Source organism: Oncorhynchus clarkii, chromosome 12 (genome assembly GCF_045791955.1).
Source record: "Oncorhynchus clarkii lewisi isolate Uvic-CL-2024 chromosome 12, UVic_Ocla_1.0, whole genome shotgun sequence".
NCBI classification, from domain to species: Eukaryota; Metazoa; Chordata; class Actinopteri; order Salmoniformes; family Salmonidae; genus Oncorhynchus; species Oncorhynchus clarkii.
In genome coordinates, this window is record NC_092158.1 from 40162688 (window position 1) to 40176367 (window position 13680).

The following is a 13680-nucleotide window of genomic DNA, read 5'->3' on the forward strand; positions in this document are numbered from 1 at the left end:
AGAAAAACGGAATACATCAGTGTAATATAAATTGCCTGATTCATAAAGGTTGTATAAATCAAGAGTGCCAAGAGATTTGTCTACCGTATGTGTAGAACAACACAAAGTACAAGCCAAAAGGAGTGGTCTTACATTCAACTGACAAGCTAAACCTTCTTGCATTGATTTGACCCTGAACTTTCAGAGTTTGATTGACTCTTCAAACCAAAATCATCAGTGAAGAAACCGTGTACCTTTTAAGCACTACCTCAAACCCCATGTCCAAGTATATTACATTTCAACTTATAACAAATGAGAGAGCTCTGTCATTCAATGAGTTTTCTGTGTTATCAATCTGTCAATGAAGACACCGGTGCCCCTGGGTGAACCATCACAGACTCGGGCATGTTTGCTGTGAAACTCTGGGGGGCACTGACAGACAGACTGGAGAAAATGTTGAGAATGTAGATGTTGAGCCACTGGAGCCCAGTGACTGCTGGTTTGAGAGGCAGATGTCTGCCAATGACTGTGTCCGTGACTATGTCCATGGCCTTGACTGTGGCTGCAGCTGTGTTCATGTTTGTGACATTACTCAAAGCTATGCTTGAGGGCATATCCATGGTTGTGAACATAATAACCTGATAACAGGGCTCCCCTGTGTATAGTAGGAGTGGGCCCAGCCTTCAAATGTCTTTGGTGTGGTCTCGGTAACCTGTAGGTTGGAGGAAACTGGAGAGTAGGCTTGGACTGGGTATGACTCTGCAACCAATGAGAATGTGGAGAGATTACACAGAGCTTATCTAACTAAACAGTGATTCTCTATCTAATCATGGGGGACCACTAGGTGCCTATTATACAGTATTCAATTACAGCTGAGGATCATTTATTGAATCTGCTCATTATACTGTAGTACATCATGTACTCTGGCTTGCACCCAGCAATCATGTTAATTTAATGACCTCTCGTCTTGTAGGATAAATGATGCGTCTAGTGCTTTCTCAGTACTCAGGGTGGGTGGACCGTCTTCCTTCTCTATTGATGTAGGGTCATACAGGACATCAATGTTCAGGGGCACAACTTTCACTGGGGACAGGGAGACATCCCCCCCATTCTGAAATTGCATTTTTGTCCCCCCCAGATGTATCATTGAAAGGTGATACAAAACGAGGCAAAAGTGTGCTTTAGGGCCATGAGGACGCGGTTGGGTTGGCTGTTTGGACTATTTATCTGACCGGATGGGAAAAAAACACTTCTAAAACCAGAGTTGTCCCTCAGCAGCCTGAAAGGCATCTTCTTATCCAGGACTGATGCTCTAGCATCAGACATGTCTAGAAGTGGGTGCCAGCCCCTTCCGTATGTTTCACCAGAGCAAGATAAGGAGAATGTGTGACACAGTGATGGTAGATTTTCCTAACTAAACATCCCGTTATGTTCAGCATGAGGACTCAACACACATTTCAAGCATATTATTTATTTAACCTTTATTTAACTAGGCAAGTCAGTTAAGAACAAATTCTTATTTACAATGATGGCCTACCCTGGCCAAACAAGGACAGAGCTGGGCCAATTGTGCACCGCCCTATGGGATTCCCAATAACGGCCAGATGTGATACAGCCTGGATTCGAACCAGGGACTGTAGACTGAGATGCAGTGCCTTAGACCACAGCGCCACACATAAACATATTACCACTTAACTACACTATTAAGCCCACTTAAAACTGTGACATACTGCAGTGTATCACAGTTATTTTCAACCACAATAAGGTTGGAGTAAGGATAGAGATCCCCCCCCTGCTATGATGGGTTTGCAGAGGACGAGAGTGTGGGACCAAAAGTGTTACTATGACCAGAAACAGCCAGGCCAGGGCTAACATGGGTACACTGACCCCAAAAAGAAAGCCCTTAACCATAAGTGAGTACACTGTGGCCATACCCATAAGGGAGGGAGATACAGGAACTAACCCCTCCACTTGATTCTGGGCAGATGCACCAAACAGTACCAGCCCCACGGTTGTGTACAACATCCCTGTGTTGATAGAGAGCAGCTGAAACATGAGGAGGAACCAAACAGTGCCCACACTCTTCTCAATCCCACCACAGAGGAGCACCAGAACCCCAATGCTGAGGAGTATCTGGATCTCTGTCTGGTGGTGGAAGGAGTATGTGATGAGCTTGTGTACCGCAAAGGAAGAGGAGAGGATTAAACGGATATTATCGGGTTGACAGACATCAGCGGCATTGATGTGTTGTGCTCTAGCTTGCTGCTGTAGCCTAATGGCACAATCTGTTACGTCATTAACGTTAGCTACACGTTGTAGCACGCTAGATAACGTTACAACAGACCCATTCAAAGTGGCTAGCTAGCTACTGAGCATGATTCTTGAGTCACTCAACCCCTCCTTGCTAAGGTACCATGCCCATTGGCAAAAACTGTAGTTCCAAGACTTTAGACATCTTCTGATAACCCGAAATATGTAGTGACTGTAACCAAAACGGATGATACTGTAACGACCCTGGGTTTATAAGCAAGGAAATTGACTCTGCCGCACGAACATGCTTTTGCGGCACAGTCGATAGCGCGCCGGACCTCGGGCTAGAAGGTCCGAGGGTTCGAGACCTGCTCCCTGTCTGTTTCATTTGCCAAGACTTGAGAAGCTAGCTTGCTAAAACAAAACAAATGTACTGAACTTCCGCATTTGGATTAATCACTTTCACAACCACAAAGATATTGTTGCGCAGACCATGAAGTGCGTTAAAGGCAGTGCTGCAATTAGACACTTCCTTCCACCTGCTGGCTTGTGCCTGAAATGTAATGACCAAGGAGTCCTCAACAGCCCATGTGAGTTAGATAGAAAGTTAGATATATTTGATTGGACAGTTTCATAAAATAAGAAAACCCGTTTAATTAAATAAAACGTGTCAGGCCAGGGACAACACAATAAAGTAAACGGCATCCATTGTGGTCCCTTAATGTGACTCAAAGTAAAACAATAATACAACAAAATATTTGGCAAGGAATGGTTTATTCCTATTGATATCATGTTGGCCTATCTATGTAAAACATCCAACCAACCATCGATACAACCATTACTCAGTCAGTAAGATATAATAAGCACATCACGTTCGTTATTGAGCTACAACCAGTGAAAAGATGATACCACCAGTCCGGCTCCAAACAAGCGTTTTTCTTGTGACGTATTAAGCGCAGTCATAAAGCTGTGACCCAAAATGACGTAACCATGCATTAATTCACTACATAAACGGTGTTCAGATTTGATTTAATCTGTACAATAGTTTTCTTCACTCAGGTTGTTGCAGGTAATCTTTGGCCTTTTGGGGCACCTCCTTCCCAACATATATATTATATATACATATATAGGGAATAGGGTGCCATTTGGGATGCCATCTTTGAGTGTGTCTCTGTGTGTGAGTCAGGATGTGTTTTGTGTCAATTAATTGATGGAAATGTTTCCCTCAGAAAGAAAGATGGATCGTAATGATGAGAGAATCAAAAGAGCTTTAAGACGCCGCCCTTATGTGGTAAATATCAAATATTTGTTTGTTTTGTCCTGTTTTTGTTATATTATCACATTTTAAATTGAGTGATGTGTTGACAGTTGAAACCAGTGAGGGTGAACACCCCTGAATCCGTGTTGTGGCCAACCGGCAAGGTGCACAGAAGGCCAAAGCCTGTAAGTCATATCTGACCTGTAACAAAAACACATACACATTAGTTATGCATTCTGCATGTACAAACTGCAGTTCTCAGAATTAAAGCAAATGCAGATATCCCTATCTAACCTCATTGAATGCTGTATTGACAGTCTACTTCAGTGCAGACCCCTCAGATCCACAAAAGGCCTGTAAGTCACATTCAAATTCAACCACATAACAGTCCTTATATTATTTATTGATACACAATTCAAGGCCAAAATGAGCAAAGCAGTGTTGAATTCATTCTTTACTGTTAACAGCCAATCATTGTGAGCTGTGGGCAGGACCAGACATCTGGGGATGGATGGAGCATCAATCCAGAGCCTCTCAGCCAGGTCATCTCTGCTGTTCCCATAGAGACACAACAGTTAGATCAATCTGTTGATTCATATGGCCATTTTGGTTGGCTTGGTTGAATTGACAATTATCCATTCGATATGCTAAAGAATCCTGTACTATGGAAGATCTTTTGCCCCACCCCTAAGGTTATGGGAGTTGCATTTATTGCATGTTCATTTACCCATGTATTACTCACTACTTGTACAACCATGTTGGATTGCCTACATATTCTACATTTCCTTGAGGGTCAATGCCAGTGTATTCTATGGCTGCCATGAGTACATGCCTTTCTCTGTCTCCTCAGTCTGGAAGGGTGACTCGGCTGATAGAGAGAAAATGTGATGACGCGATCTCATCCTCCAGTTCTGATGACTTTTCCATCTACTCCTTCACTGACTGTGAATCTGAGGTAAAAGAGTTGTACCCTACCGTACATGTCTTTGTTGAGTGACATCACTGGAAGGAGGATGGTCTCTGACTAGTTGACTCTGATACACAGTGTGATGATGAGGATCATGAAAGGAGGACACCAAAGCTGAAAGTTGAGAATGGAAAGGTGACAAAGCTTGATGTGAGGGATATGGAGCAGGATGATGATCTGTCTCTCCACTCCTTCGATGAGTCAGACTTCCTGGTAAGTTCTGCATATTAAATATTTTTTATATATATACATGGGGGATTGGAAATGATGCAGACAATTACTTATTGAGTGTAGTCATGTATCTGCAATGTGTATAGAGTAGTTATAAAGTATTTCTACAGATTGTGTTGAACATAGCACTTTCCTGATATGTTACTTTACTTTCTGGTCCTACAGAGCCCAGGGAAGGTCTCAGGTCCTGTATCTGTCAACAATGGCCTCTCTCCTCTTGTGACGTCAACACACCGGACCCTGGCTGAAGCCCTACGGGCCCTGCCCTCTGCTGTAGGCTCTCCCTACCCAGTAAATGTTCCAAGGCCTCGGACTCCTCTCAACCCTGTCATTATCATTCCGCCCCGAACAGAGAATTTCCCATACCGCCACAGCCCTCGCCTGGCACCCATCACCAACCTGAGCGAGACCGGCAGGAAGCTGCTCGAGGAAATGGCTGGAGTGGCCCCACAGGTGAGAGGAAATACAAGAAGGGAATATTGGCCATAAGTCCTTCTATAGTATAGCATAAGTCCTTCTCTAGTATAGTATAGTATAGCTCTAGCTATAGCAGCTCAAGAGAAGAGAAAACCCATAAGCTTACATTACTTTATCTGCTTGTCCAAAATATTCAGGAAGGGAAGGTCAATAAGAAAAAGAAGGGCAAGGCCAAAATAGAATTGAAGCAAGAGAAGGCCAGTAAGACGCAACAGATGGGAAATGTTGGAGAAAGTAAGGAGGAGGACAAGAAAGAGGAAAAGAAGAGTCTGAGGAAGAGGTGAGGAAATAGAGGAGGGAGAAGTGGAACATAACCAGGGAATACTAGACTAGAGAATTATAGAAATAGAATGAGGTAGCAGAGAAAGAGCAGCTCTCTGATGTGTAAGTGCAAACTTAAGCAATAAGGCACGAGGAGGTGTGGTATATGGCCAATATATCACGGCTAAGGGCTGTTCTTAAGCACGACACAACACGGAGTGCCTGGATACAGCCCTTAGCCGTGGTATATTGGCCTTATACCACAAACCCCCGAGGTGCCTTATTGCTATTATTAACTGGTTACCAACTTAATTAGAGCAGTAAAAATAAATATTTTGTCATACCCGTGGTATACGGTCTGTTATAAACTGGGTGGTTCGAGCCCTGAATGCTGTTTGGCTGACAGCCGTGGTATATCAGACCGTATACCACAGGTATGACAAATTATTTAATTTTACTGCTCTAATTACGTTGTTAACCAATTCATAATAGCAATAAGAAACCTTGGGGGTTTGTGGTATATGGTCAATATACCATGGCTAAGGGCTGTATCCAGGCACTCCGTGTTGTGTTGTGCGTAAGAACAGTCCTTAGCTGTGGTATATTGGCCATATACCACACCCTCTCGTGCCTTATTGCTTAAATATACCACGGCTTTCAGCCAATCAGCATACAGGGATCGAACCACCCAGTTTATAATACTATTTATTCTCCTGTGGTTTTTGATTGACAGGTTTCTTCAGTGGCTGCTGCCCAAACTGAGATGTTCAAAGAAATAATGGCCAACTATTACTTCTACCACACACACACACACACACACACACACACACACACACACACACACACACACACACACATAGATTTTGAGTATTGGTTATTCCTACAACACACACAAACGTAATTTCAGAGACAGGAACTATGATTAGCAAAATACATATATTGGTCTCATTCTTATATTTTGAGACATGCAGCATTATTTAAAAAATATTGATCCCCATACAGCCTATGATAATGAGTTGGATTTACATGCTTAGGCTTAGAAATATAGCCAGGAGAAGCAGGGTCAACACCTCTACTCATGTCATAAGTGCCATGACATCTTTAGACAGTCTCATCCAAAGGACAGCACCAACCTTAGGGCAGTGTCACTGGTATTGGGGTCTTAGGTTTCATTTGGCCAAAGTGAAGAATTGAGGGCCCCTTACTGGTCTCCTTGCAATATCTGGTCTCCCACACAGAGATGGAAATCTACACCTGTTTAGACCCTGGAGGATATGGCTTCAGATGAAAGACAGCAGAGAGAGATGCAGAACGTAAAAGCTTCAAACACATTGATATGCAAATTCAGGACCATTGTACACTGAAGTGGAGCATGCATCTGGTCTGAAGCATGTCAAAAGAGTAGAAATGAACTGGGACTGGAGGAATACATCACATTTAAACTAAATTAGCATGTATCTGATTTAGCTACACTCATCTGTACTTGAATGGTGCTGTTTGAAAAGTGCATTTCCAATAAAGCTTTTTAAATTGCAGTTATTTGTGTCAGACAGATTTTTGTCTTAATTAATTACATCAGGGGTTCTTAAACTTTTTACATCAAGAGAATATTATTATACTGATATTATTTTACCTGTTATCAGTGGTGGTGGTGGGGGGGGGATTTATTCTGCTGCTCTGGTCTGTATCCCACGGTAGGTGGCGGTAGTGAACCAATAAATAGTTGTATTGCTCGCCAGAAACCCAACCAGGCTTGCAGACAGTTGTTACCATGCAACGAGCAGACGCTTGTGAAAAGTACTAGCTACAAAATTGGAAAAATTGCCTGCTACTGTATACATAGCGCGTGTGTGTGTATGTTGCTAACCTAGCTAGTTAGCTAGCCATCAATAAAGTTCCTAATGTTACAACATGGCAGACGGCTGGAGCACCGACACCGGAGAGGCTGCCTATCGTTCCCGGGATGCTGTCAAAAACCTTACAATTAAGTAAGTTGCAGTTGGCGTTTGTGTGGCTTTTAGTCCTTGCATTGCCATACAAGCAAGACACTGTCGTTAGCTAACGTTAGCTCTCAAAGCAGATGATGATAAACACCCAGTATATTGCTTGACCTGATCCCAGAGTTTGCCATGAAAACATGGCATTTAGCTAGCTAGAATCCTGTTTACTTTGTTTATATTTACAATGGTGTTTACAGGATCCGTATTCAGAGAGTCACCTCCACAGCAGCCCTCTCCCAACACCTTCAGCAGCAGGTTTGGACTCAACAGGAGAGGGGAGGCATTGAGCAGGACACCCTCAACTCAGGCTCAATCAGGTGTTAACACTGTTTTGAAACAGCAAGATGATGTTAGATGTTTTGAAACAGAAAGATGTCAGATGCTTCTTAGTTGAGTAGATGTAATTTTCGTGGTGACTAGATATGGACCACAACATCTTGGTTTTGTTTTCAGCCGGAAATGATGATAAGGAGTTAGTGGTAGGCTGGCAGGAGAAGCTGTTCAGTCAGTGTCCTTATAACAAATAAGCATTTACTGTTTAGGATAGTTTGATGTTGCATAGTAAGGTGTGTGTGTGCACAATATGAAGTGGTTTTGTTCCAGAGTGAGTCAGTATGCCAGACTCCGCTGGAGAGACAATACCACACAGAGATCATGGCTCAGGAGCGGACCAGGGGCAGATGGAACTGCAGGACTTTCACCTACACCGATTCTGACTGCTACACCAATTGGGAAGGGGTGGTTTTCAACAGAATCTCAATTTCTGTAACGGTTCTGTAACCAAAGACTCTGGGAGACGGGAAGCAAGTATAGGGGGAGGATTTATTAATAAATAGACATGAAACTAAAGACGAACAGAGTCTGGACAAGAGAAACAAAACAACATCGATGCAGACATGGGAATGAAACTGAGGAAGTGACAGATATAGGGGAGGTAATCAATGACGTGATGGAGTCCAGGTGAGTCCGATGAAGCGCTGGTGCGTGTAAAAATGGTAACAGGTGTGCGTAATGATGAGCAGCCTGGCGACCTCGAGCGCCAGAGAGAGGGAGCTGGAGCAGACGTGACAATTTCATTATTCAAAACAAAGCATTTACCTATTTTCTGTCCAAAAGAAACGTTAGTGTTTTAAAGCTGTTTTTGAAATACTCACTACAGCATTCCCAGAGTATGGTGACGCAGGTCAAGTCCAATCCTACCTTACTGGCACATAGGATGGCCAATGTCAGACACAGACGACAGGACAGACGCCCAGTGTAGGTCCCTGTTACTCACCAAAGTGAATTATTATTAAAGTGAATGTAATTGAAGCAGCATTGATGCGTCGTGCTGTTTTGAAGACAAACAGTGTACCGGTATGTTCACATTACACCATACCCTTGTATGCAAAATGTGTTTGTGGTATTCTGTTGGTCTGCAGTGACCGCACCATCCCCAAGTCCAGGCTGATTACTTGGGACCCCTCGGAGGACTTTGTGAAGACCAGCCACATGGTCAACACACCTGTACAGACCATGCACATCATGGGGAACCTGGGACCAGCGGGCAAGTGAGTAGCACAAGGGGAAAAACCACTATGTAGCCTATACACTTATTACACTACTTTGTATGTAATAACTTTGAAGTATATTCCAATTCAGGCATTGAAAAGTGGCATTTTATTATTGTATTTCTCAGACTTGGCTAAAAGGAGAAGGAATGCTTGTCTGCACGATAAGAGCAGATGGAAATGGAGTGGTTACCATCAAACCAGACTTCAACAAAGGCAAGGAGCCCTACAGGCCAGTGACCAGCACCTGCAGATGTCAAAATGTTTTACCCCTAGCTCAAGTAAGGGTCACTTACTTGGTAGCAGAATTCATACATTCCCAGCCATTTACTGTGTTATGATGCTGCCTGTTTGCACCCAAGGTTGAGACTGAGGGGGAGAAGAGGGAGGTGTGGCGTCAGACCAGAGGAGACGGAACAGCAACAGTGCATATATTGACGTGAGTGACTGAGTGTGTAGTGTTATTCACTGTTGGTGCACTGTAATAATACTTGTATTATAGTTCATCCCAAAATCAAAACTTGGAAGATGTTTTTGTATCCCAAAGTGGCCTCATGTCAGATTTGTCCTTATGCATGTACATACAGTACACTGATGAAATATTATTATAGCCTTTCAGGCAGGTTAGAGTATTTCCTATGATGATGACCTCTCCTCTCTTTTCCTCCTTTCAGCGTTATGTACGTCATAAAGACTACCTCAACAGCTTGGTTGGCCAGGACTGAAATGGTATGTATCTAGTTTGTGACAGATCTTTAACACAAGTTGTTTCGTCAGCAAAGGTCATCTCAAATCCAATTTTATTTGTCACATGCGCCGAATACAACCGTACAGTGAAATGCTTATTTACAAGCCCTTAACCAACAATGCAGTTTAAGAAAAATAAGTGTTAAGTAAAAAATAGATCATTTAAATAAAAGTAACAAATAATTAGAGAGCAGCAGTAAAATAACAATTGTGAGGCTATATACAGGGTGTACCGGTACAGAGTCAATGTGCGGGGGCACCAGTTAGTCGAGGTAATAGAGGTAATATGTACATGTAGGTAGAGGTAAAGTGACTATGCAGAGAGTAGCAGCAGCTTAAAACAGTGGGGGGGGGTGCAAAAAGTCTGGGTAGCCATTTGATTAGCTGTTCAGGAGTCTTATGGCTTGGGGGTAGAAGCTGTTAAGAAGTCTTTTGGACCTAGACTTGGCGTTCCGGTACCGCTTGCCATATGGTAGCAGAGAGAACATTTTATGACTAGGGTGGCTGGAGTCTTTGATAGTTTTTAGGGCCTTCTTCTGACACCGCCTGGTATAGAGGTCCTGGATGGCAGAAAGCTTGGCTCCAGTGATGTAATGGGCTGTACGCACTACCCTCTGTAGTGCCTTGCGGTCAAAGTCCGACCAGTTGCCATACCAGGCAGTGATTCAACCAGTCAGAATGCTCTCGATGGTGCAGCTGTAGAATTTTTTTGAGGATCTGAGGACCCATGACAAATCTTTTCAGTCTCTTGTGGGGAAATAGGCTTTGTTGTGCCCTCTTCACGACTCTTGGTGTGTTTGGACCAAGATAGTTTGGTGATGTGGACACCAAGGAACTTGAAGCTCTCAACCTGCGCCACTACAGCCCCGTCGATGAGAATAGGGGCGTGGTTAGTCCTCCTTTTCCTGTATTCCACAATCATCTCCTTTGTCTTGATCACATTGAGGAAGAGGTTGTTGTCCTTTCACCACATTGTCATGTCTCTGACCTCCTTATGGTCTTTCTCGTCATTGTCGGTGATCAGGCCTACCACTGTTGTCACCGGCAAACTTAAAGATAGTGTTGGAGTCGTGCCTGGCCGTGCAGTCATGACTAAACAGGGTGTTCAGGACGGGACTGAGCATGCACCCTAGAGGTGCCCCCGTGTTGAGGATCAGCGTGGTGGATGTGTTGTTACCTACCCTTACCACCTGGGGGCGGCCCGTCAAGAAGTCCAGGATCCAGTTGTAGAGGGAGGGGTTTAGTCCCAGGGTCCTTAGCTTAGTGATGAGCTTTGAGGGCACTATGGTGTTAAACGCTGAGATGTAGTCAATGAATAGCATTCTCACATAGGTGCTCCTTTTGTCCATGTGTGAATGGCAGTGTGGAGTGCAATAGAGATTGCATCATCTGTGGATCTGTTGGATTGGATCTAGGGTTTCTGGGATAATGGTGTTGATGTGAGCCATGACCAGCCTTTCAAAGCACTTCATGGCTACAGACGTGAGTGCTACGGGTTGGTAGTCATTTAGGCAGGTTACCTTAGTTTTCTTGGGCACAGTGACTATGGTTGTCTGCTTGAAAGATGTTGGTAGTACAGACTCAGACAGGGAGAGGTTGAAAATGTCAGTGAAGACACTTGCCAGTTGGTCAGCGCATGCTCGGAGTATACGGCCTGGTAATCCTTCTGGCCCTGCGGTCTTGTGAATGTTGACCTGTTTAAAGGTTTTACATCGGCTGCGGAGAGCGTGATCACACAGTCGTCTGGAACAGCTGATCTTAGTGCCAGCATCGGTAGGTGGTGATGTGTAGACAGCTACCTAAAATACAGATGAAAACTCTCTAGGTAGATAGTGTGGTCTGCAGCTTATCATGAGATACTCTAGCTCAGGCGAGCAAAACCTTGAGACTTCCTTAGATATCGGGTTCCAGCTGTTGTTTACAAATATACATAGACCGCCACCCCTTGTCTTACCAGACGATGCTTTTCCACCCTGCCGATAGTGTAAAACCCGCCAGCTGTATGTTATGATGTCGTTCACCCACGACTCTGTGAAACATAAGATATTACAGTTCTTAATGTCCCGTTGGTAGGATATACATGCTTTTAGTTTGTCCCATTTATTTTCCAGCTATTGTACGTTGGCCAACAGTACGGATGGCAAGGCAGATTAGCGACTTGTCGATAAATCCTCACATGCCACCCCGATCTCCTTCTGCGAAATCTACATATTTTTTCCTACAAATGACGGGGATGAGGGCCTGTTCAGGTGTCTGGAGTAAATCCCTCTCGTCTGACTCATTAAACAAAAATTCTTTGTCCAATTCAACTTTATTAACATTGTTTTTAGTCTGTAACAGAAAAGACTTAAAGTGCATCAATTTGCCTGAATTTGTAAATTTTTTAAAAATCCTTATTTAAACTGTAAAAATTTTTTCACCATTTGATACTGAAAAATAAAATATAATCAATAAATAATAATTATTATTTATTAAAAATTGATCAGCAACATTAACTCAGGAGCACAATATATGAAACACTTTGGCCTATAAAACAAAAATGAATAAAACAATTTGTGCAGATTTTGTTTTATCAAAATGAGGAAGTCAGGATTAATGGCTACAATGAGCACGTTTTGCAGAGCACAGCTTTTCGAAGCGGGGTTTGAAGCATGATACTGCAACTCTCAGCTCCTGCTCAATGTTTAGCTGGGACCTGTACTTGGTCTTCAGTGCAGCAACAGCAGAGAAGCCAGTCTCACAAAGATAAGATGTTGCAAAAGGAAGAAGAATGCCCGTTTTGCCAGGAAGTTCTCATCACAAAAGGTTTCTGCGAGGTCATACTTGTGCTCCTGCTCCGAAAACATTCTTATCTGCTCTCTGAGCTCAAAAACTCGGGACAAGACTTTTCCTCGTGACAGCCACCTTGCTTCACTGTGAAGCAGCACAGCTTGATGTTCAGCTCCCATCTCCTCACAGATAGCAGAGAAGACTCTTGTTTTTAGTGGTCTGGTCTTTATAAAATTGACTACACCTACAATGTCAGTCATAACCTCACTTAATTCAGAGGAAAGGTGCCTTGATGCCAGTGCTTCTCAGCATTAGGTGAGGCCTTCTTGATGAGTGCCCAAAGTCCTTTTCTCATCCCTGCCATGGTCTGTGCACCATCACTGCAAACACCAATGCAGTTCTCCCACTTTAGCCCATTCTCAGTCAGGAAGCAGTTCAGCATTTTGAATAGCTCTTCAGCTGTGGCTCTGTCTCTGACATATTTACAAAAAAGTAGATCCTCTCACAGGGAGTTTGTCATGTCAAAACGTACATAAGCGATAAACAAACAGTCTTTGTTGCTGTCAGTTGCTTCATCGAACTGTAAGGCAAAACGTTTGTCTTTGAGTTTATCTACCAGCTGTTCTTTAAGATCGTTAGCAATGTCATTTATACGTCTGGCGACAGTGTCATTGGACAGAGGGATAGTTTTAATTTTTGCAGCACTTGCGTCATTCAGCATGGCAGAGACCATGTCTAACTAATGCTGCAGGCAGTATCAGCTCCTCTGCTATGGGGGTTGTTGCACTGAGCAATTTGGTATGCCTCCTTATATTATGCTAACAGTGCTCACTGGTTTACTGAAGTAGCATTCACAAAGCGGGACGATTGTTGGCAATATTCGGCACGTTTTCGCTGAAAAAACTCAAGCGGGTTGATTGGGGTGTAATGTCTTTAAGTGACGCCTTCATTTATTTGGCTTAATGCTGTCCGCTGCCAACATTTTTATACACAGTAAACATACCGGTCTTTCCTCGTCTTCCACCGTAGTCACAGTGAAGCCAAGCGCTACATACGCTTCGTCTTAGCTTTCGGGAGACTTACATTTGTCTCATTATCTCCGTCTCTCTCCGCCTTTCTTTTCATCCCTGTTAAATATTTTTCCATGGTGTCTCTTAAGGGTTTGTTATCTGCACTTCATATCTCATGCTC

General features: G+C 43.4%; 1 long non-coding RNA gene and 1 pseudogene across 1 annotated transcript; one reads left to right on the plus strand and one right to left on the minus strand.

The window, feature by feature from the left end:
• Positions 1-662: 662 nt before the first annotated feature.
• LOC139422463 (rhomboid domain-containing protein 2-like) overlaps positions 663-13680 on the minus strand; it is a 40281-nt pseudogene continuing 27263 nt past the window's right edge.
• LOC139423191 (uncharacterized) lies at positions 4851-6953 on the plus strand. The gene is made up of 2 exons (XR_011635811.1): positions 4851-5138; positions 6157-6953. It is a non-coding gene; the product is annotated as an uncharacterized lncRNA (long non-coding RNA).